The following is a 5,305-nucleotide window of genomic DNA, read 5'->3' on the forward strand; positions in this document are numbered from 1 at the left end:
GCAGTAGGAATCATGGGACAATATACAGGGGTAGGTGATGGGAAAAATTACTCAGGACATAAAGGATAAGTCCAGGGCTCGAGGTTCAAAGAATGAGATTGAAAAGCAGCTAAGTGAAACTGCTCTTCAGACTGATGATGATGATGCTAGCATGTGTATAGCACTTTAAAGTTTGCAATGTACTTTACAAACATTTCATTTTATCTCCACAATCATTCTAAGAAGTACGTGCTATTATTATTCCCATATTGTAAAAAAAAAAGACAATGTGTCAGAAATTAAGTGACTTGTCCAGGACCACATAGCTAAAAAGTGTCTGAGGCTAGATTGATTCTGTAATAGGAGATGACCTTGAATAATATGTGTAAACTGTGTGTGTTGTGTGTATGTACATGAGAAAATATGATTAGGTGGGCATATATGTAAATGTAATTACATAATTGGAAAGGATCAATAATCCCAGACCCATTTCCTCTCTGTCAGCCTCTCCCACCCCACTGTCCTGAGTTTTCATCTCTCTAGCAGACTACCCACCTCTAGTTTCATCCTAGAAACTGAGAATGGGCATTACTACCAAAAGGCAGATATGTGGCCCAATGGATAGAGAGCTGGACATGGAGCCAGGAAAACCTTAGTTCATATCTTGTTTCAGGCACTGATTAATTGTGTAACCCTGGACAAGACACATAATTTTCTTAAGTCTCAGTTTCCTCATCTGTAAAATATGGAAAAGAAGATATAAAAAGAATACCTACATCCCAGGGTTGTTGTTAGTATAAAATTATATATATGTATATGTATGTATATAAACACTTTGTAACTTTAAATGCTATATAAATGCTAGCTATTAGTATTATTACCATGCCTAGTCTCTAAACCTATTAGATTACTCTAAATTCCTGAAAACATCTTTTTCCCTAAGTTCAGAAAAAGCAGGCTTGGGAGAATTCAAAAGGAGTATTACCAGAAAATTAGGAGAAATTCAATAGGAAAGGGCAGAATGTGGAAACGGATATGATAATATAGGTAAGAGTTAATGTCATATAGTAACTGCAGACTAGCCACACCCCTTAGCTGACACAGCTCCTAGGCCACCAAACCCAAGTCCTTTTCCTTACCTCAACAAACAAGTGTGTTTAGGGAGGCGAGAGAATGAGGATGGGAAAGGGGGAAAGGGATCAGGAAAGGCTTCCAGAAGAAGGTGACATCTGAGCTAAATGTTAGTAAAAGCTAGAAATTCTAAGAAACAAAGGTAAGAAGAAAGTACATCATAGGTTTCAAAAATAGCTTGTAGGAATGCAGGAAGACAGCAAGAAAGCCATTTTCTCTAGAAAGTAGAATGAGTTATAGGCCATAAATATGAAAAATCTTAACAGATAGATTGAAGCAAGATTGTAGAAGACCCTTCATGTCAGGCTAAGGACTTTGAAGACTTTAGAGCCAAGGAGCTCTATGATGAGATGAATGGATACTTTATTTCATAGGTGTATGAAGGGTTTTAAGGTTAATAGCATGTTTTCCTCACAGTCACCTTGTGAAGTAATTATTTTCACTCTACAGAACCAGGAACAGGAGGTTCAAGAAGCCCAAGTGATTTGCCAGCAGTTATATAGTTAGTAATTGTGGGAATTAAAATTAAAACCCAAGTTTCCAGACAGCAAGCCTAGCATTTAAATATATTAAATACGGTGCTTGAACTTCAACAAACCAAATCTTTGAAATCCAGGAAAGTTGTGACAGGTGGTATAGTATAGTGGGGAAAAAATGCTGACTCAGGAGTCAAAGGTCACAGGTTCAAGTCCTACCTCTGGTATTTCCTGCCTATGTAACTTTGGGCAAGTCATTTATCACTTTTCTCACCTGTAAAATAAGGGAATTAGACAAAATGGTCTCAGAGGTTGCTTTCAGCTCTAGATTTGATATCTATATTCTTCCTTCTCTTTTCCCATCTCTATGGTTTTTTCCCTCAGTTTTATGAGAGGCAACCTAAACATGGTTGTTTAAATTAAAATACATTGAACAAAGGGTGCTATGCTATATATCCATGTCTTACACTTCTTGATCCTTCCTTTTCTTTCTCTTTTGATTTTTCCATTTCTCCATCCCTCCCACTATACATTACTACCAACACATCAGCTATAATCCTTGTATCAGTAAAGGTTGTATTGAGAAGGAGGAGGGAGGACAGGTCAATCTCAGTCAAAATTACCCTTTCAAATAGGCTACTTTACCTTTATACAGCTGCCCCTCCTGGGGTATCATTTAATGGTCACTAAAAAGGAATGAGAGGTGGGAAAAGGAGAGTCTAGAAATATGGGCCTCTCTGGGCAAGAAATGTCAAAATGAGAACTCTGGGCAGCTAGGTAACAAAATGATGATTCTGGGTTCCTAGGTCACCAGGGACAAATTTAAACTAATCCACAATTTTGCCTAGGAACAAATCTGAGAGTTCCATACTCCACCCCAGTTTATAGATTATATTTTTGGGTACAAAATTAAGGCCTGTAAGCTACATTACTCAGCTGTTTGTAGGTAAGAGAAAGAATGTCCTATATAAAGTTCCTGGATTGTAGTCACAATAGAATTCTTCCCCAATGGTAGGAATTTCCATGATGCAAAAATTTCCATTGTCACAACGGTTGGGAAAGTATGATAAGAGACCAAAAGATCTTTATAATAAAATTGATTTTTCCAAAATGGTCCTTCCTAGTTCCCTTACTTGATACCTTCTCTTAATAGATCTTAATAGATCTCTGTAGAAAAGAGGAGGTTTTGTTAACTAACTGTAACTAACCTGTAGGAAAGATTTGGTATAGGACTGAGAAAAGTACCATGGAATATAAAAACCACAAGAGGAAGCAATCAGTAGCAAACTACCCCAAATATTATTTAAGCTGCTAGTAAGATAAATTCTTAAATTCTCCCCCTACTATATGTATATACCCAAATTTTCAGGTATATATGAAAAAATGCATGTATAGTCAAATGTGTCTTTTGTTAGCAGCAGAAAAAAAATGAATTTTCCCTATTTAAACATTAACTCTAAAAACTAAAAGATTGTTTAAATCTAGATTTCTGTCTTGAAAAGAAGTGTTTCCATAAAAAGTGTTTGCCAAGCTTGACTCCCTCATATGAAATGCAGGAATATGAAATTCAAACATATTTGTGAATGCTAAATTCATGGTCACTAATATGCTATAATCTAGGCACAACCTGTTAAATAAACAAGCAATTAGCTCCTTGTTTGAAGTGCAAATAAAGAATAATTCATTAATTTTCTAATTATTCCCTTCTACCATAGATATTAGCTCCACAAGGTCTTAGTAAAATATGTACATGAGTACACAAATACATATATAGCTTCTACAGGTCAGAGGTTCCGAATAGTAGGTTATGTAGAAGTTACTTATCTAAATGGGGTATTGGTATTGAATTCCAAATCAGATCGTGCTAACCATGCACTTAAAGCAAATTCCTTAGTGAGAAAAGTTTTCGAGCATGACCTGGTAATTGTTTTAATGGATTTTCAATGAAGGGTGAAGTACTATGCTATATTGAATGCCCTTAGGGAACCCAATAAATACTTTTTTACTGACTATGCTCTGACATGTCTGCAGATAATAGAGACTGTAAGTTTCTATTTGTGCTTATCTGTTTGTATTTCTGCTCACAATCCTTATTTCTGTATCTATAAACATGCCAGTGTATACAAACATAGCTGAAGCGATAGAGAACTTCCCAAGTCAGCTGACACGCTGAGCTAGAGTACTAGTCACCCCTCCCCATTCCCACCTCCAGGTAACTTGAAGCCTGGGATCAGCCAGTCCAAAGCAATGAGGAGAATGAGGAAAAGTATGAACTTCCCCTAGGATCTGAAAGAACAATATCTTAACCAAACTACATACCGTGTTTCCCCGATAATCAGACACTGTCTTATTATTTTTTTGGACAGAAAAGCACCAGAGGGCTTATTTTCAGGGGAGGGCTTATTTTAATGAACATTGACAGCAATTTTAATAAACAGGTAAATGTGAACAAAAAAATGTACCTTTATTCAATAAGCAAATCACTGGGGAAGAACAGGATGACCCGCTCACTGCCGCAGCTCTGATTGGATGCAGCTCGGAGCGCAGAGTGCGTTTCACGGGGGAGGGGGGGGGGCGGTGCATACAGAGGGTACCGTAATGTAGCGTGTAGTGCAGGGGATCACCTTCACTATAGTAGCAATCTCAATAGGGCTTATTTTCGGGGGAGGGCTTATTTTAGAGGAATCTTACACAGTAAGGGGAGGGCTTATTTTCGGGATAGGTCTTATTATCGGGGAAACACGGGTATTTATTTGGAGTTGCCATAATTCCCCTGCCTTCTACCTAGAGGTTGGTACATCTCCAGTTTCAAAGGTGTTTTATTTGTCATAAATAACATCAACCTAACGCTAAGGAGAGATAGATGTGAAAATATTGTGGAAAGCTTAGCGTTAGGTTAGTGTTGGAGCTCCATGTATTTTATACACTCCAACATTTAATTTCTTATTCACTTGGAAGTTCCCAGAACCAGTAGCAAAAAGAGTTTGGTTGACTATGTTCACTCCTATTTCATTGATCCAGGCAACGTTATAATGCTTTACAGAAATACCACAGCAAAAGTTGCAAAGGATTAAATGCTTTCCACACTTGGAGACAGGCTGAACACTCAGACACTTCCATTACCTGACTGTCGCGGTTTAACAGTGCAACAAACATGGTACAGGATAAGAAAATGTGGATGGATTATGATTTGAGTAGGTGGAGGAAGTACCCCAAGTGATGAGTACTGGAGTGATGAGATAATAGATCCACCAAGGCATAGAACAAATCTTGCAAGGATATCCATAGCGGTGACCTGAACAGATACAAATTTAAGGGACAGAAATGTTAGAGAGAAGGGGTTTTAATCAGGAGAGCACTACCACCTAGTGGTGGATGATAAAATGTCATCCAGCTGGGACCTGATTTTCTCAGATCTGTATGTAATTTATGATGTCACTTTGTGTTCTTCTCTCTTCCAGTAGTCTGAAATTCAGTGTCTACGAAGGAAAGTGCTTAGCTCACAACCATGAGGATGTAGGAAATTGGTTCTGGGGTGAGCACTCCTAGTCCATATCTTGAACTCAAGCAGTTCAATACATGTTACAAATATCTTGAAAGGGCTTAGGAGAAACTCAAGGAGTATAGACTGTCCTAAGACAAGCAGACAGACACTCAAATTGTTCTGAAGTTCAGATGTTAGTAACTGAAGCTTGTAGATTCATTTTTCTAGTAATCAC

The sequence above is a fragment of the Petaurus breviceps genome, unplaced genomic scaffold, assembly GCF_028583685.1.
Source record: "Petaurus breviceps papuanus isolate PSGF00001 unplaced genomic scaffold, PetGlider_PUasm1.0 91133, whole genome shotgun sequence".
In the NCBI taxonomy this organism is placed as follows: domain Eukaryota; kingdom Metazoa; phylum Chordata; class Mammalia; order Diprotodontia; family Petauridae; genus Petaurus; species Petaurus breviceps.